This window comes from Cervus elaphus, chromosome 24, assembly GCF_910594005.1.
Source record: "Cervus elaphus chromosome 24, mCerEla1.1, whole genome shotgun sequence".
Classification (NCBI taxonomy): Eukaryota; Metazoa; Chordata; class Mammalia; order Artiodactyla; family Cervidae; genus Cervus; species Cervus elaphus.
The window spans coordinates 13,016,630-13,044,431 of record NC_057838.1 but is presented as its reverse complement, the minus strand read 5'-3'; the positions used below and the strand labels follow the sequence as shown (position 1 = coordinate 13,044,431).

The window sequence follows — 27,802 nt, the reverse complement described above, 5'->3', positions numbered from 1 at the left end:
TTCAAAAGTGAAAGTGAAAATAACCTATATATGTAGGAAACAGTTATAAGAGAATATGAAACACCAGACATGCAAATAAATTTCAACAAAAAGGCAATTTTCTGATATATTGAACTGTCAAAATACACTTCAAACTCAGAAAAACGTAACTGTCCACAAAAAGAAGGACACTTCCAACTTTATCTGGCAGGTGTAGGCTCATTCCTGACATCATGAAATATTTACATTTAAAGTCCTTGCAACAGTTTGTCTCTTGGCTCAGAGAGTCACTCCCATTTCATCACCTTTTGTTAACTTTGAACTCTTTCTCCATCAGTTACCCTAGAGTGAACCCAGTGCTGTTTTTTTCTCTGTATATTTGATTTGTTGAACTGGATTGCACAATTGACATGGCTTATTCTGTATCAAAGTCTGCATGGGGCATCGATCGGCGCCGTGGCTGAAGGACACAGTGGATACCGGGCGGCCCACCTTTCAAAGGCTCCTGAGACTTTACGTCCACAGTTGTCAACAACTCCTTGTCCCTTCCAGCTCAAATGATTGGAAGGTTTGCAGGAGAGTGGGAATTTCTAGGTTGAGGAGTACAGCTTCCAGACTTGGGTTTCTGGGTTTAGTGTCAGAAAGTTCACTAAAGGTCACTACGTGTTATATGGCTCTGAACTCTATTCGTTTTTCTTGTTGTAAAGAAACGTCCATAGCAATGGAGACACACAAACTTCGGCAGCTGCCCTAGACTCCTCTTGCCACTTCCAGATGGTCCGCATTCCCCATGGTTCAAGCCCTGGAGCAGGTGCCCTGTCAGGCTCAGACGCTATATTTCTTCTGCATCAGATGAAGCCATTTTAGTCTGATATCCAGCTGCTGTTCAGGCTGTCAGTCATGTTCACCTCTTTGTGACTCTTTGTATCTGGGTCACAGACTCACCCACATCCCCAGGCTCCCACCCAGGAAATCCTGACTTATGTGATCTGAGCTGCAATGTTCATAACTTTTAACAAAGCTCCAGACTTGATGCTGATGTGTTTTTCTCAAGAAAGACTCCCTTTAAAAGGAAAAAAGAAGCTCAATATATCCTATGTTGATATATTATTTGCATTATTTTTGTATGTATTCAACATAAGTTCCTGCATTTATCGTCCTTACACAGCTCTAAAACAAAACACATTTACTAAGCAAATACCATAACAATCAGAAGCAACATTAATTCATAGTGACTGGTGATACTTGTTGGAATTCATAGTTGGGAGATTACATTTTATATTTTACACTTTCCTGTCTTAACAGTTAAATCCAAGCCTGCACTTAGTTGTGCACTTCAAAATGCATTATTAATTTAAAAAATCCCATTTATAAAAACCATTGCTTATTAACTAATATCCCTGCTACTAAAAGCATGTTTCAGGCTGGCACAAAGGTGACTGAATTTTTCGTCAGCACAATAAAGTGCTGACTTGCTGAGTTTCTCTGGCTGATTACACTGACCCACTCTGCAAGTTAGCTCACTTCTTCACTGCTTTGTTCTACTCTAGCAAATTCTATCGCTTCATTATCCCAATGTGCTGCAATATTGTTTAGCCTGCACTTGGCTTCAGGGCATTGTTTTGTATTAACTCCACTTCTGATCCTTGATCATTAGTATACCAGCAACTAAAGTAACACATTTAACCACCCTCATGTGGGGTCTCATAGCATCAAGATCTCAACAGTGGAAATTAAAGTCTAACATTATAATAAGGCTTTTCAGTGGCAGAAGTTTGTCTTTAAAACTGGTAACCTGGGATGTCTTTACAACTGGCAAACTGTTACTGGCATTTTAACACTACACCTTTGCCCACTTAATGTGATTCACACATACTTAATTTGAAAGTGAAAGTATTAGTCACTCAGTCGTCCACCGCTAGGAAAGTCCATCCTCAAATCATTTTGTGAGACTTGATCTTCATTCCCTGGGGGCTCAGTGGTAAAGAATTCACCTGTCAATGCAGGAGACATGGTTCCAACACCTGGATTGGGAAGATTCCCTGGAGAAGGGAATGGCTACCTACTCCAGTGTTCTTGCCTAGAGAATCCCATAGAGAGGAGTCTGGCAGGCTATAGTCCATGCAGTCACAAAGAGTCAGACATGACTGAGCGACTAAGCAGATACACATATGTGTGAGGGCAACTCATCTCAGTAGGAACAGGTCCTCTCTCTATGTTCTACAGAAGGATTCATTCTTGTCTGTATAGTCATGACATACGAGAGAACATACTTTACTTTAAATTTTTGTTTTTTGATTTATTTATCTTTTGAGAGGACATGCTTTAAGTTGTCTAATACGTTAGTCACTCAGTTGTATTCGACTCTTTGCGACCCCATGGACTGCAGCCAGTCAGGCTGGTCTGTCCATGAATGCTGAAGTGGTTAGCCATCTCCTTCTCCAGGGATCAAAGTCGGGTCTCCAGCATTGCAGGTGGAGTCTTTACCATCTGAGCCACATAGGGAAACCTCAGATTGTCTAGTTTTTATCAAAACACACTGTGAGAAGTAGTTTATAGTAGCATCTCAAAACCTTATAAAAAGAACAGCAAGTTAAATCTTTTCCCCCAAAAAGAAGAGAAATAGACAAAAACAGAAATTGTTTAAATGGGAAATTAATATATAGCAATGGAAATTAACAAGCAAAATGTCTTTTAAAATGTAATTCATGGATGCTTTTGTCAGGAATTTATTAATTTATTTTAGTCTATAGGTCAACAGTCTTTGTATTTTAATTGAAATAGTTTATTTATTTACATTGAAAGTAATTCTAGATATAATTAGGTTGAAATCCATTTTCTCATAGATTCAAAGAGTTGAAAAGCAATTGCTTTCTACTTGTTTTCCTGTTTTGTTTTCCTTTTCTTTCATCTTTTGCTTGTTTGGCTTGATTGAGCACTTTTTATTATTTCAACTCTCTAACTATTAAATAGTTAGTGATACCTTCTTATGATTCTTTAATGGATACTCTAGAGATTAGAACACGTACCTTTGTCTAATGAGAGTCTAACTGGAAGTAGTAGTTTTATCACATTTCAGACAATGTAAGAACTTAACACATTTATTACATTTAGCCTCCCATCTTTTGTGATATTTTCATGTATTATACTTTTCAAGTATTTCACACCATGAAGACATTATTATTGTTGTTTTATAAAACTAATATTTGTTTCGATTTACTGATATATTTATTCTTCCCTTTGCTTTCATGTCTTCATGCATTTTGGTTCTGATTGGAATCATATTCCTTCTGCACCAAGACCTCTGACATTCTGACACTGGCACTTGAATATTAATCAAACTTCAAACTGATTACATCAGTTTTCATTGATGTTATTCTCTGTTCCAGGAATCTCTCCAGGATCCCACATTGCTTTTAGTGTCATGTTTCTTTACTATCCTCTGGTCTGTGATATTTCCCTTGTTTTTTCCTTATTGTTAATGACCTTGACACTGTTGATGACTCCTTGGTATTGCCAATTTTTGTTGTTTGTTTTTAGCCATTCTAATAGTTGTGTAATGGTATTCATTGTGGTTTTAGTTTACATTTCTTAATGAGTAATCATGTGTGGAATCTTTTTATGTGCTTATTTGTCATCTATACAAGCCTTCCTTTCTTAGGTCTTTGTGTAAATCTTCTGCTCATTAAAAAATTAGATTGATTTCTAAATGTCGGGTTTTAAAGTATTTTACATGCATTCTGGATACAAGTTCATTGTCAGAATGTGATTTGTAAATATTGCATCTATTTCTGTGACTTGTGGTTTCATTATCTTAACAGTGTCATTTAAATAACAAAAGGTTTTAAATATTGATGAATTCAATTTGTCAAGTTTTTTTCCATGGTTAGGGCTTTTGGTGTCATTTTGAAGAACTCTGCCTACCTCAAGGTCACAGAGAATTTTTTTCCTGTCTTTTTTTTTTTTTTTTGTAATTTTATATTTTGCATTTTGAGATATGCTATTCCCAGGTGGTGCTAGTGGTAAAGAACCCACCTGCCAATGCAGGAGACAAAAGACACAGGTTTGATCCCTGGGTTGGGAAGATCCCCTGAAGGAGGGCATGGCAACCACTCCAGTATTCTTGCCTTGAGAATCCACATGGACAGAAGAGCTTGGTGGTCTACAGTCCATGGGTTCACAAAGAGTCAGACACTTCTGAGCAACTAACTTGCAGACACACACACACAAACACATGCACATAAGATGTGAGATCCTGGTCAAGATTAATTTCTTTTGCAGAGGACATACCATTATTCTAGTACCATTTGTTGAAAAGACTTTTTGTTCTCCAATGAATTGCCTTTATAACTTTGACAAAAATCAGTTTAGTATATTGAGGTGTTTTTTCCTTTGATCTGTTTGTCTATCCCTTTGTAAGGTACTGATGGGTAGAAAAACAAACCTGAGTACAGGTGTGTAGGAATAACCCCAGGAACAATAGTTCAGTATTTGCTAATCCAGTGTTCTTGGAAACTTCATAGAACATAACTACTGCAAATAAGGAGAACTGACTGTGAATATGTTTTCAGCCTTTTCTGCTCCCAAGCTACCTTTAGGAATTTACTGGAAGGTAGTTTCACCCAAATAACTGAAAATACCAGTTAATTGGAAAGCAGGAAAAAGGAAAAAGAAGATGCAACAGAAGGGAGAAGCAATGGGAATTCCAGGATGATTTTGAAGGTGATTTTGACCTCTAACCAGAGTTGAGAGCAAAGATTGTTCCTGCTCTGCCTTCCACACTTTGTTGCCTGAATCAGCTGAGATAACTTGGTCACTTCATGCAAGCATTTTCCCCTGCTACCCGTGAGAGTGGGACATTGGCTATGTTGTATAGCTTAGAAGAAAACATCCCGTTCTCATCCGAGACCCCAAACATACACTTGCTGAAACACACCAGAGCCTTTCTATAAGTTTTTACTTTTTCATCTATCACTGACATTCCCAAATGGGGCTTTGGTAATGTTTCAGGTAAACTGAAGTCACACCGTGATCCTGGGAAAGATACAGACCAGCCTCTCTTATCCAGGAAACTTTTCTAACAGTGGCAAGATTGACTGTTTCTGAGGGAGCAACTCTTAAGACATCTGAATAATGTATTTATTCTGTATACACATGTACACGAAAAAACTACAAATAAAACTAAGGAAGGGATTAGTGAGTCATTCAGCACAGTGGTTACCTTGGAGAGGATAGAGGAGTGGGATAAAATCAGGAAGCATTTCTGAGGGGCTGGTAATGTTCTATTCTTAAACTAATCCTGTGTGCATAGTATTTGTTTTATTGCATTTCAAACTACACACAAGCTACACACACCACACACAAACATGTAAATAAGCATACATCAGTCACACTCTTTTCTGTACTTATCATACATTTAAGAAAATAATTTTAAAAACCAAAATCTTTCTCAAATACCCAAATAGAAAATTTGAGAAGTCCTAATAGATGCTTTTGGGCTCCCCAAAGCCTTGTAGTAGTTGGATGTTTTGGTTCCTCTATTGAAAATTTTGTTAAATTGTTATTGTAGTACATTGATTTCTTATTTTTAAACATAAAGCCTTTCTATGCAAAAATAGTTTAGCATAAAATAGAAGGAAAATTAGGTCAAGAATTTGGATAGGGGATTTAGTTTCATAATAAATCAGGTCATTTTATCAAGCTATGAGCACTTAAGAGCATTGCTTCCCAACAGGGACCTACTCTGTATTTTCTTTCATTTTCTCTTCAGATTTTTTGGCTGTTTTCTCACTGCCAAAGCTCCTTTCGCATAAAGGTTTGTTTCAATTTGGTCCAGATCTGTATTTTTCCCTTGTAGACTGAGGCAAAAGAGAATTTTCTTACAAAGGGAAAGTAATACAGATGATAAAAAGAATGTAGAGTAGGGGAAAGTTGATCTAAGTCACAGACATGTCTATATGGAGAAGCATATCAAAACTGATGGAACGCTTTGAATTAATTATTTAGAAAAGTCCCATTTATATATGATAAGACAAATGGCCATTAACTAAAGTTGTGAAATACCCTGTGTGTTCATCATTGCATTCTCTGACAGTCTTCCCTGAACTCAATTCTCATGATATAATTTTGTTTTCTTTTTTGCATGTGGAATTCGTTTTAACTTTGTACAAATAGTAAACCAAGACAATGTCATATAAATCTTTTATTTCCCAAGTTTCTGAAGATGTGCAACTTCTGTTTCAGTGTCCTATTCTACGTCAGTGGGCAAGGGGATGGTAGTCCATTCATTAGAAATGGAGTAAGTTCAGGAATATCAACACTAAAACTTAGATGCTCACTGATAATCAGCTAAATGAAGTTTTGGGATAACTCATTGGATAAGGAATTGAATGTACATGTTTGCACTAGACTTCTTGCAGTTTTTCCATCTTCTCTATCCAGAGGACAACACCTTACCCAACATCCTCACTTTTCTACATTGAAAAGCTTAGCTCAGCTGATGGACTGAGGGATCATGAAAACTCACAAGTTCTGAGAAAGAGATAAATACTTGAATGATGCCTCTGAAAGGAGATTGATTAGAGCTCTCCCCTCTCCTCCTTTGCATTCCTTTATTATGGGTGAGAAGTGGGCATGATTAAGAAGCAGTCTGAAGGAATTCTTGCTGGCTTCAAAAGAATAGAAGAAAACCATCCAAATCTATTATGCAAATTGATCTTTTCCCCTCCCTCATTACCTTGGGACTTTGAATAGATCAGTTTTAAGGAAATGAAGTGTTTTTATAGGCCCTGATATAAGTACACACAAATTTTTTAAATGATAGAATATGCATTATTTTTAATAAATGATTTTGAAATTTTCTAGTGGTCTTAGAATTAGGACTTGCCTTCCATCCTTTGAACATCCTCCTTGGATTTTGCACATCTTCATCATAACACTAGTGTTTGCTGTTAACAGTGCGGGCCTTTCATTTCTGTGAGGTCAGGACCTGCCTCTTATATCCTCAATTTCCAGACTTTAGTGAATGCCTCAAATGTATCCACTGAGGATATGAATGAATACTAAATAAGACTTGTTAATATCATGCTAATATTGTGTATGTTTCATAAAGGAAAAAAAGAACTATATTTTCTAACAAGTATAAAGCTTGAATCAGTGAAGTGTGGCTTTTCTGAAAATACATTCTACTGAAAATTAGTTTTATGAGATTTTTTTTAAAGAGTTAGCAAAACAAAAGCCTCCCTTCTTATTTCATAATTAAGCATTTGGAGAACTGGAAGTTGACAGATTAAGCAAAATTGAACATGTTGCTTTACTGTGGGACACAGAAATACATTTAATAGGTGAAAAATCTTTTTAATACGGTGCAAATCTGTAAGTGGGGAAAGAGTCCATATCATTTCTCCGACTTATTTGGCTGAAGATGGTCTTTTCAAGAAACTTCCTTCAGGAATAATATTTCACTTTGGGAACTGCTGTGTTAAAACACAGCATGCACTTTTGTTTAACTGAATATTCCATTTTAATTAATCTGCTGTTTGGCCTCATGTTGTTTATGATCACGTATCAACTCAGACATAGGAGGAAGACAGATGTTGCTTGAGAATCATGCCTCTCATCAATGGCATTTAGAGACTCTGCAGCACTTGCAGCGACTCAGTGAGACAGGCTCCTCTGTCCCTTACCTTACAGGTGAGGTAACAGACTCCAGAGGGGTGGCATAGCTTTTACTCAGTGTAGCTTAAGTGCGTTGTGGGACAGGAGCCTAATTCAGGTTTACCTGGGTCCAGTGTCCAAGTTTGCACCACTGACTTTCTCAAATTTAAAATGTGGGCCTTTCCATGACATCTGTCTTCATGACTTGGAAGTTTAACGGCGGCGGCAGCAGCCCCGAGAGGGGTGCCTGGGAGGATCCTAACACCGTGACCTCTTGTGAGAGACTTGCCCCTTTCCTGCTCCTAAGAAACTTTTCTTCTTCTCACTTCCAGTTGCCTGGCCATATTTTCTGCCCTTGAATTCTTTGAGGTCCTTTCCCTTCCTCATGATGATCCCTTCTTTTACTATTTCTTGTGGGTTTTTATTTTCTGAAATAACATTACTTTTGTTTGAGACAAGCTGGAAAGAAGAAGGAAAGTTACTTTGAGTTCTTAATGTATGCTTTATGTCCTTTGGCATCATTTGAATAGGAATATTTACCTTTTTCTTACTGTTTATGAAAGTCTTTTATCTGCAAAGAATATTAACTGTTTGTATTTTATAAAAATTGCATATGTTTCCTCCTTTTATTTCCCTTTTAATTTTGTGGGTGGGTTTTTATAATGCACATAAGATTTAAATTATATATAATTATATCTAGGTATATATAGTCCCTTGCCATTTCTTCTAGCATGTATTCTTGTTTTCTTAGAAATTTTCAGTCTAATTAGACTTTAGAGTTGTGTATTCCTCACTTATTTTTGAATGTATTTTTTGGTGTGTAGTACTGTATGTCAAATGTTGTTTTAAGTACTTTTGGATCAACTCTGAAAAACATTTTATAACTAAGTAAATGAATAAATAATCAATTGGAAAAATAAAAAAATGGTAGGTTGTCCCAGATGCCATGCTCATTGTTACATGCTTGGCACCTGAGGAGAGCCAGGCCTGCCTCACATGCTTAATGGATGCTGGTTAAGCAAACAGGGAGTGATCATACTGTATTTACAAGGTTTATAGAGGGTGTCCTTCCTATTCTTAAAGGGTTGGGGTAGAAACTTCTGTTGAGTTGATATGCCAGCCAGTTTGTACGCCAGTTATGCAGTAAAAGTTATCTGTGTTCTTCCCATTTAACCAAAGAATACTCATTTTTCCTATGTGAAGGAGAGAGGCAGCTTCTTTTCCATTAAAGTTTGTGTGTATACAAGTGCCTAAGCAGACAATGATTTTGTTGGCTTTCGCTGAGACTTGTGTTTTTATGTGAAAAAGTAATATAGAAATGAAGACTTCAGTCATTTTTACATACCCAAAAGGTAAAGTTGTATATTTAGCAAATAAAAATACAGGATGTCATTTAAATTTAGAAAACAGCTGTAACTGGCAAATTTTTGTAACTTATTTGCAGAAGTTGAATGAAAAGGGCATCCCTGGGGGCTGAGACAGTAAAGAATCTGCCTACAGTGCAGGAGACCAGGGATTGATCCCTGGGTTGGGAAGATGCCCTGAAAAAGGAAATGGCAACCCACTCTATTATTATGCCTGGGAAAGCCCGTGGACAGAAGATCCTGGCAAGCTAGGGTCCATGGGGTCGCAAAGAATCAAATGTGACTAGCATCTAAACAACCAACTATGAAGTCAATAAAGGAAGAAAGAGAAACGTGCATGATGCCTGGCAAACCTACCATGAAAATTGCCATGTTCGTCTGCCCTCCCCTCAGAAGAAAGCCACATTCACAGATGGTCCCTGGCAACCTTGCTCCTCCTTCCCTGGGGCAGTCCTACTAATGGCTGCTCCTAATGCTGTAAGACAGTCCTTTCTGAAGCATTAATTCAGTCGTATTTATTAAAGGCCTATTAGATGGGAAGAGCCTGCTGAGCTCTGAAAGGTATGAAAACCACTAAGAAGCACTGTAGTTGTAGACTGTATGTCTTTGTCCCCCTCCCCACTTTGTATGCTGAAGCCCACCCCGCCCCCCGCCACACACACTGTGTGATGGTATTTGGAGGTAGGGCCTTTGGGAGGTAACTAGGTTTCGATGAGGCCATTGGAGTGGGGCCCCATGATCGGGCTGGGGTTTTTATAAAAAGAGGGAGAGAGAAGAGAGCTTTCTCCTGTCTGGAGCATGTGAGGAAGTGGCACATAGGGAGATGGTGGCTGCCGCCAGCCCAGAGAGGAGGCCTCACAGTGAAACCCACCTTGCCTGCACCTTGATCCTGGACTTCTGGCCTCCAGAAGTATAAGAAAGAATTTTCTACTATTAAAGCCACCTGCTCTATGGGATTTCATTATGACAGCCCAAGCAGACTAGTATGGCACAACCCTCAACAAGTCCTTTAAATGGAGACAAATGTGTAAACACCCTAAGGTATCATAAAGATGCTATATTAGAGATAAAATGTTGTTGTAGGTATGCTTATTAATTTTTAAAATATTTCTCTTTCCCCACCTCTGCATCTCAGAAGAACGTAAGCTCCATGGGGCAGTGATTTTTATTTTGTTCAAGGAGATCCAACCAGTCCATCCTAAAGGAGATCAGTTCTGGGTGTTCATTGGAGGGACTGATGTTGAAGCTGAAACTCCAATACTTTGACCACTTAATGTGAAGAGCTGACTCATCTGAAAAGACCCTGATGCTGGGAAAGATTGAGGGCAGGAGGAGAAGGGGACGACAGAGGATGAGATGGTTGGATGGCATCACCGACTCAATGGATATGGGTTTGCGTAAGCTCTGGGAGTTGGTGATGGACAGGGAGGCCTGGCTGTGGCTCATGGGGTCGCAAAGAGTTGGACGTGAGTGAGTGACTGAACTGAACTGAACTATACCCTCAGTTCCTAGAATAGTACCTGGCACATAGTAGGCACTTTCTAAATGTTCATCAAATTAAAGAAAGGCTTGGTGAATGACAAAAAGGAAATGTGAGTGAACTCTAACAGAAAGGATTGGAGATAATTCTGTCAAGATGGGTTATGAAGTTCCACAGTGGAGATGGAAGAGAGAGCAATGTGAACAAATATGCTGCTGCTAAATCGCTTCAGTCCTGTCTGACTCTGTGCGACCCCATAGACGGCAGCCCACCAGGCTCCCCTGTCCCTGGGATTCTCCAGGCAAGAACACTGGAGTGGGTTGCCATTTCCTTCTCCAATGAATGAAAGTGAAAAGCGAAAGTGAAGTCGCTCAGTCGTGTCCGACTGGTAGCGACCCCATGGACTGCAGCCTACCAGGCTCCTCCGTCCATGGGATTTTCCAGGCAAGAGTACTGGAGTGGGTTGCCATTGCCTTCTCCAGAACAAATGTGGGAAGTCATGAATTTCATGAAGAGTCTGAAATATGTATAGACTTAAAAAGTCGTTTATATTCATATTGTAAAAAAACCTTGAAAGCCATGATGAAGCTTTCTGAACTTTATAAGCTAATATTTCTCCATGGAAGTAAGATGGTGACATATGTTCCATGAAAATGATGCTCTATAGCACATTAGTTTGAAACATATTCTTTTTACTATGCTCCCTTAAAGATCAAAGGCCCTAAGGACTCCTGTAGTAAAAACCAACTAACCTACTTACCAACAAAACACAAAAGTCTGTTTGCCTCTGGTTAATTCATTCAATTATCAGACTTATTTGACAGTAGAATCTTTTTCTTAAGGACCATTTTTTAAGCTTGTGGATCAAATGTCCTGGATTATTAGACCCTGGAATCACAGATATTTGAATCATCCTGTTGCATCACCATTCCTGTCTAGTCTGTCCCATGGTGAGTTCATAAAGTAAGATTTAATTCAGAGACCTGCATTCCAGTCTAGCTTTGCAACTGGTTCAGGCTATTTATTTAACCTCCTTGAGCACTTTTTTCTTGCAGTTGTAAAATGAAGACATTGAATAAAATCATCTTTAATTTCTATGATTTTATGCTCAATCCCCTTGAGAAGCCTAGACTTCAGTTCAGTTCAGTGAGAAAAATGTCCTTGAGATCTGAGGACAAGATGACCCCAGACATGGGATGATGTTGCAAATTCCTCAGAGACTGGCTTCCAAGCTATAACTTCTTCCTCTCTGGATGCATCATTTATACCCTAACATTTAACAGTTGAATCTGCCTTCCATTCTGAACTTTTTTCCCTAGAGAAGAAGGTGGAGCTCTCTGGTATTGGTTTGGTCATAAAATTTTGCCAAATAGTTTGGAACAAAATTGTTGATGTCAAATTTTTTTTCTAGATGATAAGGTTTTTCTACACTGTGATCCAATTTGTGGAGTCTTTGAGGTTGTTCGGCTTTGATTATTAGGATTAACATATAAATATGAGCATAACAAACATTATAAGAAATTGTACTATATAGTTTGATGAATTGTTTTAAAAGTGACAAATTTAAATTGTGTAAAATAAGCCATTATGCTTGGCCATACAGTCAGAGGACATAAAATAGCAAAAGAGCCCATGTTTGTAGTATAATTAAACAGAATGTTATCCTCTGCTCTTTATAACCCACCAACCTGTCAAAGTGTGAATTTTGTGTTTACATATGAGGATAAGTCATATTTCCCACCAACCAAAATTCAAAATGGAAGAGAAGACCATAACAAGTGTTCCTCCTACATCATCCCTTCAGCTATTTATTTTTTCTTTCCCTACCCCAAAATGTTTAGTTTTACCTTAAAGCATCTTATACTTGTATATACAAACACATAATTATTTCTCCACTTCTTTGCCCAAATTCCATCATTCATTCTGAGCCTTTGCAACGTGCATATTGATTCTTTCAGAAAGGTAGCAGTAATGATGCTCCAGAGTATCATGCATCTCGAAGTTGTCTTGAGCTCCGACCCATGTATCTATTAACCAGCAGGCAACCGCATATTCTCAGGTGCCCATATTAGCATCTTCATGTTTTTGTGAGGGTTATGACATGAAGGAGATTGTGAAGGTGTAAAGTTTATCCTCAAATCCACTTGATTCTCAGTTACTTTTTTATGCAGGTGGCTCCAACTTCAAGCTTCTCCTTCCTCTTTCTGCATGTGTGTGACTCTTATTCTAGCGTTAGGACAGCTCTTGTGTGTCTCCTTCAGCATGTATCTACTCTCCCGCCCCAGTCCACTCTGATTTAGGCTTCCTGCCTCTGTGCTTTCATGGCTTCTGAGCCTACCTTGTCACACTGTGCTGTCATTGTCCTTTAACCTGTCTCCCATCCCCACTAGACTAATTTGAAGACATGAATTAGGTTTTCCATATGTGAATTTTTATCTAACTCAAGAGCTGATAAATACAAGCTTATTCAATAAATATAAGATTGAATAAGTGGGAATAGAAAATAAGTTATCAGTGGAGAAAATGGATTCCACCAATAATTTATTTGCATCTAAACTCAAGGCTTGGGCTTCCCAGGCGGTGCTAGTGGTAAAGAACCTGCCTGCCAATGCAGGTTCGATGTGAGAAGGGCAGGTTCAATCCCTGGGTTGGGAAGATCCCCTGGAGGAGGGCAAGGCAACCCACTCCAGTATTCTTGCCTGGAGAATCCCAAGGACAGAGTAGTCTGGCACATAGAGTTGGACATGACTGAAGTGAGTGAGCATGCACACATAAGGTTTGTTTAGAAAACACACGTATGTACACACCATGAACAGTGCAGTTTAGTGGTCATCACTGCCATCCAGAGTCAGATTCTTCTCATCCTTGTGCCAACACTAAGCTGTGGGTCCTTGGGAAGGCTACTTACCCAGTCTGTGCCTCTTCTAAAGAAACATAAAATAGTAATATTAATAGCCCTTAATTCATAAGGACTTTATGGGGAATAAATGAATATATGTGTGTGTATACAGAGAGTATAAAACAGGGCTTGAATAAGTGTTTAATGCATATCTACTATTCTTTATTGAGTAATAATCAAGATTTGGAATCCAAAGTAATTTGACTCAGATATTTTCACATAATGAACAACTTTGTGTGCAAATAAATAGCTACTCTTAAATGTGTTCTTTCCATGTTTCAGTGAAGTTGTAACTTATTCATTTGTTCAAGGCAAAAATATGGGGGTTATTCTTGACTCATCTCAGTGTCTCACCTGCCTTCCCCCTCCATCTAATCTGTCACACACTTGTGATGATTCCATATTCTAAATACTTCACAAACCTGTTCATTTCTCTTCAACCCTGTTGTCAGTTGCTCTATCCAAGGCCGTGTTATGCCTTCCTTGGACTGCTTCAGGAACCTCCAATCTAATCTTGCTGTTTCCAGACTTGTTCCTTTTCTATTCCATTTCCAGACTGCAAGCAGAAGGGGTTTCCAAAAAGGCTATTTTTAAATTTTATTGCTCCCCAGATGAAACCTTTCCATGATTCTTCTTGAGATCTTAGTTCTGTAACTACAAGGCAGGATCTGGCAACATAGAATTTGTGCCAATCTTTCCAATTTTCTGTCATTTTCAACCTGTACTCTACACTTCATCCACACCTTCTGCTCTTGCATTGAGCTGGACTCCTCTTGAGCCTAGTCTTCTGCTGAAACAATTTATCTTTTCTCTTCCACTCTTCATTCTTCCAAAAATCTCCTTGAATCCTCAATAATTTTCACAAGGGTAAAGAGATTCTGATACCAACAAATTGGATAACAACTGCTCTAAGAAAGAGATCTGGCCAAGACAGCCTAGAGACAGAAATTTCTCTATATTTCATCTATACATGAATGTGTAGGCATACTGTCCTAGTTAAAAGAATGGAAACTTCAAAAGTGGTTACCTTTAATGTCCTCTGAGAGATAAGAAAGTTAATGAAGGCATGAAACACATAAGGAGATACTATTGAAAAATAAAGATGAAAAAGACAGAAGATATTCAAAGAACAAAAAGAGTTCATAGAAGTTAAAAATGCGACAACAACATTGAAAAAAAAGGAATGAAAGACAGTAGAATATGTCTCCAAGACAGCAGAACATAAAGAAAAGAAATGTAAGAGCAGAACCTGGGAAGATTTTCTGAGACATTGAATAGCTGAAGAATAGAAATTCCAAAGAAAGTGAGAAACATTAAACAGAAAAGAAAAAATGAAAGCAACAAGTCAAGAAATTTCTCAGGACTGAAGGACCTGAGTTTCTAGGCTAAAGGCACAACCTAACACCAGCGTGCCCAGTTTGCAACAATACACTCTAGAGTGTGTTGTAGCAAAACTTGAGGAAGAAATAGTTTCCAAGAAAAGAATTAAGAATCAAAATAGAATTAAACTTATCATCAGCCTGGCTTGGAGAATTTTGAGCATTACTTTACTAGCGTGTGAGATGAGTGCAATTGTGCGGTAGTTTGAGCATTCTTTGGGATTGCCTTTCTTTGGGATTGCAATGAAAACTGACTTTTTCCAGTCCTGTGGCCACTGCTGAGTTTTCCAAATTTGCTGACATATTGAGTGCAGCACTTTCACAGCATCAACTTTCAGAATCTGAAATAGCTCAACTGGAATTCCATCACCTCCACTAGCTTTGTTCATAGTGATGCTTTCTCAGGCCCACTTGACTTCACATTCCAAGATGTCTGGCTCTAGGTGAGTGATCACACCATTGTGATTATCTGGGTTGTGAAGATCTTTTTTATTTATTTATTTACTTTCTTTTTATAGTTCTTCTGTGTATTCTTGCCACCTCTTCTGAATATCTTCTGCTTCTGTTAGGTCCATACCATTTCTGTCCTTTATTGAGCCCATCTTTGCATGAAATGTTCCCTTGGTATCTCTAATTTCCTTGAAGAGATCTCTAGTCTTTCCCATTCTTTTGTTTTCCTCTATTTCTTTGCATTGATTGCTGAGGAAGGCTTTCTTATCTCTTCTTGCTATTCTTTGGAACTCTGCATTCAAATGGGAATATCTTTCTTTTTCTCCTTTGCTTTTCACTTCTCTTCTTTTCACAGCTATTTGTAAGGCCTCCTCAGACAACCATTTTGCCTTTTTGCATTTCTTTTCCATGGGGATGGTCTTGATCCCTGTCTCCTGTACATTGTCACGAACCTCTGTCCATAGTTCATCAATCACTCTGTCTATCAGACCTAGTCCCTTGGAAAGTTATGACCAACCTAGATAGCATATTCAAAAGCAGAGACTACTTTGCCAACAAAGGTCCATCTAGTCAAGGCTATGGTTTTTCCAGTGGTCATGTATGCATGTGAGAATTGGACTGTGAAGAAAGCTGAGTGCTGAAGAATTGATGCTTTTGAACTGTGGTGTTGGAGAAGACTCTTGAGAGTCCCTTGGACTGCAAGGAGATCCAACCAGTCCATCCTAAAGGAGATCAGTCCTGGGTGTTCATTGAAAGGACTGATGCTGAAGCTGAAACTCCAATACTTTGGCCACCTCATGCGAAGAATTGACTCATTGGAAAAGACCCTGATGCTGTGAGGGATTGGGGGCAGGAGGAGAAGGGGAAGACAGAGGATGACATGGCTGGATGGCGTCACCAACTCGATGGACATGAGCTTGAGTAAACTCCGGGAGTTGGTGATGGACAGGGAGGCCTGGCGTGCTGCAATTCATGGGGTCACAAAGAATCAGACATGACTGAACGACTGAACTGAACTGAACTGAACTGTCATCAGCAGCACTGGAACACAGAAGATAATGGAGCAATGTCTGGAGGGCCCATTAATGCCCTGAGGGCAGCAGCAATATTCGATTCTTGATTGCCATTTGTATTTGTGTAATACTTGATTTTTCTTATTGTTTCCTGATTCTTTGGTGGCAACTACTAAATAAGACAAAGTGACCAAAATCCTGATGATAAAAGAGAACAGAAAGTCAACATAGGGGAGGGTGGGGACATGACAGCACAGTCCTTTCCAGGGTGGCCATTAACTCAGGAGAGTCTTAGAAACTCTATAAAGACACAGTAATAGGATAAATGACCCCTGACTTACAGTGGGTTGACTTAGGATTTTTCAATTTTACAGTGGTGTATTTAGTAGAAACATTCATTTTGAAGTTTGATCTTTCCCCTGGTGAGTGTGATGTGGTCTGATACTCTCTCCTAATACTGAGCTGTGGCAGCCACAGCTCCCACTCAGCCCAGGATTACAGGGTGACAAGCATTCTGTGCCCAGACAACTATTGTTTTTCACTTTCAATACAGTATTCATTGTTATATGAGATATTAACACTTTATTATTAAATAGGCTTTGTGTTAAGTGATTTTATCCAACTGTAGGCCAAGGCTCTGAGCATGCTTAAGTTAGATGACTAAGCTATGATGTTCTGTAATTTAGGTATATTAAAGGCATTTTCAACTTACAATATTTTCAATTTATTGAAAATTTATTGGATTTATTGGGATGCAACCCCACTGTAGTAAGCTTCCCTGGTGACCCAGTGGTAAAGAATCCACCTACCAATGCAGGAGATGTGGGTTCAGTCCCTGGGTTGAGAAGAGCCCCTGGAGAAAGAAATGGCAACCCACTCCAGCATTCTTTCCTGGAAAATCCCATGGACAGAGGAGCCTGGCAGGTTACAGTCCATGGGGTCACAAAAGAACTGAAAATGAATTAGTGATTAATAGCAATAACAAACAACCCCATTGTAAGTTGAGGAAGATCTGTACTTTCAACTGGTAAGGGCTTTTCCTCTTTGTTCAGCAGTGAATTTCTATCTAATTAATCCTTTATTCTGGAAGGGGAAAATTTAAATTATATAATAGTAGATTAAAATTAAATGCAAAATAAAGTAAGTAATGGAGCATGAAAACAAGATAATAAGCTGGGAACCCAGCTGCCAACTTAAAAACTAGAGTATTATTTACACTATTGCATCAACTTGCATACTCTTTCTCACTCCCATTCCCTGACACCATACAGAAGCAACTATTACCCTACATTCTGTTTTTATTACTCCCTAGCTTTAAAACATCTAAAGACTACATACCCATATGATACAGTTAAGGCATCTTTGCCCTACCTCATTTCTAAAATACAATTAAAATGACAAAGAATGAAAATACAGGGAAAAAAACACTTCTTTTTAATAAAACAAAGAACTAGCTATAATACAACCTTAAATACAAATTGTGAAGCTTAATTTTGTGAAATCAGGATGCAGGGAATTCAAGGGAGCTGAAAGCTAGCACTTACTGCTTCAAACTTGAAGCAGAGGGAAGTTTCTTTAAGAATGTCATTCAAACTCCGTGGCTGATTCATGTCAATGTATGACAAAACCCACTGCAATGTTGTGAAAATAAGATGATGGTTAAATTGGTAGAATAATAGAAATGTGACAATGTAAATATGGCAAAATGTTAACAGTAGAATCTAATTCTGGGTATGTGGGTTTTCACTATAAAATTCTCACAATTTGTGGAAGCTTGAGAACTTTTATAATAAAATGTTGGAAAAAAATATTTCATGTAGAAATGAGCAGTTTGAAGTGAAGTACAATAAAAATCACACTGAAAGAAAGAAAAAAAAAAAAGAATGTCATTCAGGAAGACTGACTGAGATGGCAGGCAGACTCTGAACTCACCTCCTCTCATGAGTACATCAAACTCACAATGATCTGCAGAACAACCATGGATGAATAAGACTAGAACCTACCAGAAAAGGTTTTCTGCAGATAAAGACTTAAAGAGGAACCACAATGAGACTGGGAAAAGGGGTGAACTTGTGATATAATCAAATCCCATACCTGCCAGGTGGATGATCCATACCCTGGAGAATATTGCAGAGGTTCTCCCATAGGAATGAGAGTCCTGAGCCCCACATCAGACTCCCCAGCCCAGGGGTATGGCAGTAGGAAGATAAGCCCCCAAAGCATTTGGCCCTGAAGGCCAGTGGGGCTTAATTTCAGGAGCTCCACAGGATGGGGGAGGGGGGGGAAGAAATTTCACTCTTCAAAGGCACACACACAAAAACTTACATGCCCCAGGGCCCAGGGTAAAAGCAGTGATTCGATAAGATTCTCAGCCAAACATATCTGCTGATTTTGGAGTCTCCTGGAGAGGCAGGGTTTGACTGTTGCTCACCCTGAGGACAGGGACACTGGTGGGAGACATATTTAGGAACATCAAACCACATGAACACTGCTGATGGTGGATACCTTCTTGGTGTATTAGCACCAAGACCTTGCCCCACCCAGCAGCCTGTAGGCGCCAGTGCTGGAACACCTCAGGACGAACAACCAACTTGGTGAGTGTCAACCAACAGGCTGCCTAAGGATTTCCTGACCCCACAGCCACCTCTAGACATGACCCTAGACCTGGCCTTGCCCACCAGAGGGCCAAGACACAGTTCTACCCACCAATGGACAGGCACCAGCACATCTCCCCTGGAATCCTACACTAGCTCTTAGACTACCCTCCCTCACCAGGGTAAGAAGTAGCAAGAACACTACAGTCTCAAAGCCTGTGGATTCAGCCTGCCCTCAATGAGTCAGACTCTACCCTGAGACTAGCAGGGCCCTGGTTCTGCCCGTTAGCAGGTGAACACATTTCAGGACAACATGACACCATATCCAAATGTGTCAGAAACCACCCCCATCCACCAAAATATCTGAAATGAGTTCTGGGATTCCTGGGCCCTGCAGCGAGACTACAGGAAATAGCTGTGCCTGCTAGTAGTTTGGCAATAACCCCAGGACCTTGCCTCGCCTGCCAGTGGGTGGGCAACAGCTCTGAGGTCTTTGGGACCCTGACTCCACCCACCAGTAAGCCAGCATTAGCCCTGGGACCCCCTACAGTTCTACAGCTGACTGCCTTGTGACCAGGCCCCAGTGACCAGCAGCCAGCAGCATCTACACAAGGCAGGGCCTGGCAACCTACCAAAACAGGAGCCAAACAAGACTAGCAGACTGCCCGCACAGTCAGGCCGCCACAACAGGAGGAACCATGCAGTCCTCTCAGGGGGAATCCCTGGAGCATATAGCTTAAGTGAAGAGAAGGTAATGCATAGGATGTCTCCTACAGAGGGCCATTTCTTCAGGGCCAAGTAATGTAACTAACCTATCACATACATAAGAATACAAATAGTAACTTAGACAAAATTAGGTGTCAGAGGAAAATGTTTCAGATTAAGGAACAAGATAAAATCCCCAAAAAACTAGTGAAGTTCCTATCTGAGAAAGAGTTCAGAGTAGTGATTGCAAAGATAATCAGAGAACTCGGGAGGAGAATGAATGAATAGAGTAAGAAGCTAGAAGCTTTTAACAAAGAGTTAGAAAATATAAAGAGCAACCAAACAGATTTGAAAAATGCAATAACTGAAATGAAAAATACACTAGAAGGGATCAATACTAAATTAAATGATACAGAGTAACAGATCATTTAGCTGGAAGGCAGAGAAGTAGAAATCACTGCTGCTGAACAGAAAAAAAAAAAAAAGAATAAAAGAAATGAGGGCAGTTTAAGAGAGCTCTGAGACAACATCAAGCACAGTAATACACTCACTGTCGGGGCCTCAGAAGAAGAGAGAGAGAAGAGAAAGAGAAAGAGCCTTGAGAAGACAATTGTAGACATAACAGATGAAAATTTCGTTAACTTGAGAAAGAAAACAGTCACCCAAGTTCATGAAGAACAGGGAGTCCCATACAGGTCAAACACAAACAGGAACAAACCAAGATATGTTGCAACTAAAATGACAAAAACTAAAGTTAAAGGGAGAACATTAAAAGCAACAAGGGAACAGCAACACATAACATATAAGGGAACTCCCATTAAGCTATCAACAGATTTTTCAGTAGAAACTGTGTAGGCCAAAAGGGAATGGTGCAATTTATTTAAAGTGATAGAGGAGAAAAATTTATAGCCAAGAACACACTCTGGGGGCTTTCCTGGTAGTACAGTGGTTAGGACTTTGCCTTCCAGGGCAGGGGATGTGAGTTGATCCTTGGTGAGGAACCTAAGATCTCACATGTTTTGCAGCCAGAAAATCAAAACATGAAACAAGTTATATTGTAATAAATTCAATAAAGACTTAAAAAAATTTAAAAAGCAGAATAAACTCTGCCAAGCAAGGTGTTTTTTTTTTTCCCCCAGAGTTTTTAAGCCTAGGAGAGTGCTATCACAAATTACACAGTCAAGTTTCCCACATTTGTGGAAATTGCAAGGATCAGCACATTCAGAGTGCAATGGATAAGCCTTGTCCTGAGGAAAATGCCTTCATGATCATGGGATCTCTTCTGCCAAGTAAGTATATTCTCTTTCATATTTGATGGAGAAATCAAAAGCTTCACAGACAAGCTAAAGCTAAAAGGGGTCAGTATCACCAAACTACCTTTACAATGAATGTTAACTTTTTTAGGTGGAAAAGCCACAACTAGAAATAAGAAACTTACAAAAGGAAAAGGCTCACTGGAAAGGGTTAACATACAGTGAAAGTGAAAGTGAGGTCACTCAGTTGTGTCCGACTGTCTGTGACCCCATGAACTGTAGCCTACCAGGCTTCTCCATCCATGGGATTTTCCAGGCAAGAGTACTGGAGTGGGTTTCCGTTTCCTTCTCCAGGGGATCTTCCCCACCCAGGGATCAAACCCGGGTCTCCCGCATTGCAGGCTGCCGCTTCACCTTCTGAGCCACCAGGGAAGCCCAATACGTAAAGGTAGGAAATCATCCGCACACAAAGCTAGTAGTGAGTCAAAAGACAAAAGTACTAAAGTCATCTATATACACAAGAAGCAGTTAAGGAATACGGAAAACAATTAGAGGTAGTATTTGACATCATAAACAGTAATCATTAGGAGAAGAGAGTATAAATACAGGGTTTTGAAAATGTGTTTGAAATTAAGAGATGAGTAACTTAAAACAGTAATCATCTCTCTGTCTTTCTCTCTCTTTCTATATATATATGTTATTGATTTTTCTATTTGTCTATAGTTACTGAATTATATATATAAAATTAAGAGATCATTAATAATATAATAGATATAGCATATATTAACTATATATAATTAAGACATCAGTAACTTAAAACAATCATATTTCTCTCTACATATAGATATATAGAAAGAGATTGCTATAGAAAAACTTCAAACCAAAAATTTATAATAGACATACACACAAAAAGGAAAAAGGAAACCAAACATAACACTAAAGATAGTCACCAGATAATGAGAGAAGAGAATAAAGGAAGGAAAAAAGGACCTACAAAAACAAATTCAAAACAATTAACAAAGTGGCAGTAAGAACATACATACTGATAATTACCTAAAATGTAAATGAACTAAATGTTCCAACTAAAAGATAGAGAGTGACTGAATGGATTTAAAAAAATTAGACCTGTGTACAAGTGGCCTACAAGACACTAACTTCAGATTTAGAGACACATACAGACTAAAAGTGAGGGAGTAGAAAAACATACTCCATGCAAATGGAAATGAAAAGGAAACCAGAGCAGCAATATTTATATCAGAGAAGATACATTTTAAAATAAAGACTTTACAAGAGGCAAAAAGGGCATTACATAGTGATCAAGGGATCAGTCCAAGAAGTTACAGCAATTAGAATATACATGCATCCAACATAAGAGCACCTCAATATAAAATGCACATAATAACAGACATAAAAGGAGAAATCAATAGTAACTCAATAACAGTAGAGTATTTTAATACCCCCCTTTCATCAATGGAAAGATCATCCAGAGAGAAAATAAGTAAGGAAACACAGGCCTTACATAGCACACTAGACTAAATGGACTTGCTTGATATATAGAGCATTCTATCCAAAAACAGGAGAACACACATTCTTTTCAAGTGCACATGGAACATTCTCCAGGATAGACCACATAATGGGCCACAAAACAAGCCTCAGTAACTGTAAGAAAATTGAAATTATATCAAGCATCTTTTCCAACCACGACACTCTAAGACTAGAAGGCAACTACAAAAAAGAAAAAAGAAAAAGCAGCAAAACCCCACAACATATGGAGGCTAAAAAGCATGCTTCTAAACAACCAATGAATCACTTAAGAAATTACGGAAGAAATAAAAAAGACTCAGACAGAAATGAAAACAAAAACATGATGGCGCAAAACCTACGGGATGTAGCAAAAGCATTTCTAGGAGGGAAGTTTGTAGCAATAAAAGTTTATCTCAGGAAACAAGGAAAATCTCAAATAAACAACCTGACCTTTATACCCAAGGGAACTAGAGAAATAAGAACAAACAAGACCCAAAGTTAGTAGAAGAAAGGAAATCATAAAGATCAGAGCAGAAATAAAATATAGACTAAAACAAAAATAGAAACATTCAATGAAATGAAAAGTTAATTCTTTGAAAAGATAAAGTTGATAAACCTATAGCTAGACTCATTGAGATAAAAAGGGAGAGGGCCCAGATAAATAAATCAGAAATAAAAAAGGAAAAGTTATACAGATTACAGAAATACAAAGTCTCACAAAAGTGCTACAAGCAACTACACATCAATAAAATGGACTATCTAGAAGAAATGGACAAATTCTTGGAAAGGAACAATCTCCCAAAACTGAAGCAGGAAGAAATAGAAAATATGAACAGATCAATTACCAGTAATAAAATTAAATCAGTAATTTAAAAACTTCCAACAAGCAAAAGTCCAGGACCAGATGACTTCACAGGTGAATTCGATCAAACATTTAGAGAAGAGTCAATGCCCTGATGGCTCAGCAGGTAAAGAATCCACCTGCAGTGTGGGAGGTGCAGGAGATATGGGTTCGATTTCTAGGTTGGGGTGATCCTCTGAAGAGGAAATTGCAACCCACTCCAGTATTCTTGCATGAAAAATCCCATGGACAAAGGAGCCTGGCGGGCTACAGTCCAAAAAGGCACAAAGAGCTGGACACAACTGAGCTACTGAGCATGTACAATGCTTATCTTTCTGAAACTGATTCTATGAGGCCAGCATTACCCTGATACCAAAACCAGACAAAGATATCACACAGAAAAGAAAATTATAGGTCAATATCACTGATGACAGTCGATGCCAAAATCTGCAACAAAATACTAGCAAACTGAATCCAACAATATATTGAAAGGACCATACACCACTATCAAGTGAACTTTATTGCAGAGATGTGAGGAATTTTCGATATCCTTAAATCAGTCAATGTGATAAACTACATCAATGAACTGAAAAATAAAAACCATGTGATCATTTCAACAGATGCAGAAAAAGCTTTGATATAGTTCAACATCCATTCATGAAAAAAAAAAAAAAAAAACTCTCCAGAAAATAGGCATAAAGTGAACATATGTCAACATAATACAGGCCATTTATGACAAACCCACAGCTAACATCATACTCAATGGCCAAAAGTTGAAAGCATTTCTTCTGAGATGACGAGCAAGAAAATGATGCACACTCTCAGCACTTTTATTCAACAGTTTTTTGGAAGTCATAGCTATAGCAATCAGAGAAGAAAAGAATTAAAGGGAATAGATTGGAAAGGAGGAAGTTAAACTGTCACTGTTTGCAGTTGATGTGATATTACAAATAGCAGATCCTAAAGATGCTACCAGAAAACTAAGAGAATTCATCAGTGAATTCAATAAAGTTGCAAAATACAAAATTAATATACAGAAATCTGTTGCATTTCTATGCACTAAAAACAAAATAAAGAGAAATTAAGGAAACAATCCCATTTACCATCATATCAAAAAGAAAGAAATACCTAGGACTAAAGCCACCTAAGGAGGCACAAGACCTGTACTCTGAAAACTGTAAGATGTTGATGAAAGAAATTGAAGACAATATAAACAGATAGAAGGATATATTGTTTCCTTAGATTTGAAGACTCAATATTGTTAAAATGACCATACTATCCAATGCAATCTATAGATTCAATGCAACCCCTGTCAAAATTTTTCACAGAGCTAGAACAATTTTTAAATTTATATGGAAATACAAAGGACCCTGAATAGCCAAAACAATCTTGAGAAAGAAGTGCTGAGGGAATTACACCCTCCCTGACTTCAGAGAGTATACAACAAACAGTATTAATAGCAAAAAAACAGACACATAGGTCAGTTAAACAGAATACACTATTAAAAAGAGAGGAGTGCAGAGTAACTCCAATGTTTGACTTGAGTAACCAGAGGACTCGAATGGCCATTGCCTGTAATGGAGAAGATGGGGTGGGTCAGTCAGGCTTGTGCAGGAAGACTGGAAATGTACAGTAACATCACAATACATAGATGGTAATAGAGGCAAGATGTGAAGTAGAATCATGAAGGCTGTGAATAAAGGCAAAGAAAAAGCAGGTTTAAAGATGGGGCCCAATTTTGGGAATTTATTGATATAAAAAGAACAAACTAAAGAGATAGTGATATAGGAGGTGCTATGGATTGAATTGTGTCCTCCCAAAATTTATATACTGAAATTTTAACTCCCAACATGACTGTGTTTGTAGATATAACTTTTAGGAGGAAATCAAGGTTAAATGAAGACAGAAGTGTGATGGCCTAGTATGATAGGGTTAGTGGTATTATAAAATGAGGAAAGTCTTTCCCTCTCTCCTTTTCTTTCAGTCTCTCCCCCTCCCCCCACTTCATCCCACCATGCATACACACTGAGGAAAGTCCATGTGAAGAGGTCACAGCAAGAAGGTGCAGTCTGCAAGCATTTTGATCTTGGATGTCCAGTCTCCAGAACTGTGAGGAGATAAATTTTTGTGGTTTAAGCCCACCAGACTATCATATTTGTGGTAGGGTTGAGTAACTGCCAGAGCTAACAAGACAAGAGGACACCAAAAAAGTGTAGGGTCTTGGGAGCAATGGGTCATAGCTTTTCAAAAAGATAGGGGTAATCACCAAAATCAAGAGAGTGGTTCTTTGCAGTTCAGAGAAAGAGTCTTGGGGTTGAACAGATGGCAAGGGGGGTTAATTTTTATTTTTTCTTTAGGGTTTTTTATTTCTCAATTTAGGTGGTGTGTGTAGTTCTACATCATAATATTTTAAATATATTTTTGTGTGTATGAAATATTCTATAAATTTGAAAAACTCACAATGAGAAAAGCATAAAAGAGGACATTTTTTTAAAAAGGACATTCAGTTGAAATAGACCATCCCACTTATTTATCTTTTATGCAGAGTACATCATGCAAAATGGTGGGCTGGATGAAAAACAAACTGGACCCTGGATTGCCAGGAGAAATACCAATAACCTCAGATATGAAGATGACACCACCCTTATGGCAGAAAGCGAAGAGGAACTGAAGAGCCTCTTGATAAAAGTGAAAGAGGAGAGTGAAAAAGCTGATTTAAAACTCAGCATTCAAAAAACTAAGCTCATAGCATCTGGTCCCATCACTTCAAGGCAAATAGATGAGGAAACATTAGAAACAGTAAAAGACTATTTTCTTGGACTCCAAAATCACTGCAGATGATGACTGCAGTCATGAAATTAAAAGATGCTAGCCGCTTGGAAGAAAGTGTATGACGAAACTAGACAGCATATTAGAAAGCACTGATGCCACTTTGCCAACAAAGGTCCGTCTAGTCAAAGCTTTGGTTTTTCCAATGTTTATGTGTGGATGTGAGAGTTGGACCATAAAGAAATCTGTTCAGTTCAGTTCAGTTGCTCAGTCGTGTCTGACTCTTTGTGACCCCATGAACTGCAGCACGCCAGGCCTCCCTGTCCATCACCAACTCCTGGAATTCACCCAAACTCATGTCCATCGAGTTGGTGATGCCATCCAACCATCTCATCCTCTGTCATCCCCTTCTCCTCCTGCCCCCAATCCTTCCCAGCACTAGGGCCTTTTCCAATGAGTCAACTCTTTGCATGAGGTGGCCGAAGTATTGGAGTTTCAGCTTCAGCATCAGTCCTTGCAATGAATACCCAGGACTGATCTCCTTTAGGATGGACTGGTTGGATCTCCTTGCAGTCCAAGGGACTCTCAAGAATCTTCTCCAATACCACAGTTCAAAAGCATCTATTATTTGATGCTCAACTTTCTTTGTAGTCCAACTCTCACATCCATACATGACTACTGGAAAAACCATAGCTTTGACTAGAGGAACCTTTGTTGATAAAGTGATGTCTCTGCTTTTTAATATGCTGCAAGGAGACCCAATCAGTCAATCCTAAAGGAAATCAGTCCTGGATATTCATTGGAAAGACTGATGCTGAAGCTGAAGCTCCAATACTTTGGCCACCTGATGCAAAGAACTGACTCATTTGAAAAGACCCTGATGCTGGGAAAGATTGAAAGCAGGAGGAGAAGGGGACAACAGAGGATGTGATGGTTGGATAGCATCACCGACTCAATGGCCATGAATTTGAACAAGCTCCAGGAGTTGGTGATGGGCAGAGAAGCCTGGTATGCTGCAGTCCATAGGGTCACAAAGAGCTGAACATGACTGAGTGACTGAACTGAACTTAAAATACAGACTCTCAGAATGAGTTTAAAAAAATTAAGAAAGCTAAAGACAGAAACTCAAAACTTTTTAGAGGAAGTGCATATTAAAAAAAAAAAAAAGACCTATCTAGACATGAATAATGATATACAAAGTAAAGTGCAACAGAAATGAAGTGAGGGTCAAATTTAACAAGATGGAACCAAGACTAATGGAACCAAGAATAAAATCATAAAATGTGAAAATAGAATGTTGCTTGTAAATAGAAAGCAATTCATAGAGATGATAGTAATCAATCTTTGTGCCCTCCATGTAATATTAATATTTACAAAGATTATATTATGATGATATTATAAGTAAATGCTCTTAATAACACAAGGAATTATTAACTAATCCATAGTCAGAGAGAAAAATTCAGAAACTGACTGCTTGGAAAAAAAAAATCTAAAAAATGTTTGAGCAATATCACTAACAAACTCAAGCTTTAAAGATGTATAACAAACTACCTCTCTCTAAAAACAGTATTCTTCTTTTTCAAATGCCCGTGGATCACTTAATATTGATCTGGTATTAGGCTACAAATAATATCTGTATAGATAAGAAGATTTATAAATAATACAGACCATATTATCTAAACTGAACAGTGCATATATACTAAGAAGAGAATAGGAATAAAAATCTGCCTAACTGAAGATTAAAATATGATGCATTAAATACCTCAAGAGGAAATCTAACAGAAACTGAAAACTAAGAATAAGCAAAGCTGGAAACTTTATAACCAAAACTTGTAATACATGTTCTAAGCTGTACTAAGAGGAAAATGTATAGCCATATATACAGTTTTTAGGAAA

The 27,802-nt window shown here is 38.4% G+C and overlaps 1 pseudogene; it reads right to left on the bottom strand.

Moving 5' to 3' along the window:
* Positions 1 to 20,675: 20,675 nt before the first annotated feature.
* LOC122683384 lies at positions 20,676 to 20,816 on the bottom strand (annotated as a pseudogene).
* Between the last annotated feature and the right edge of the window lie 6,986 nt (positions 20,817 to 27,802).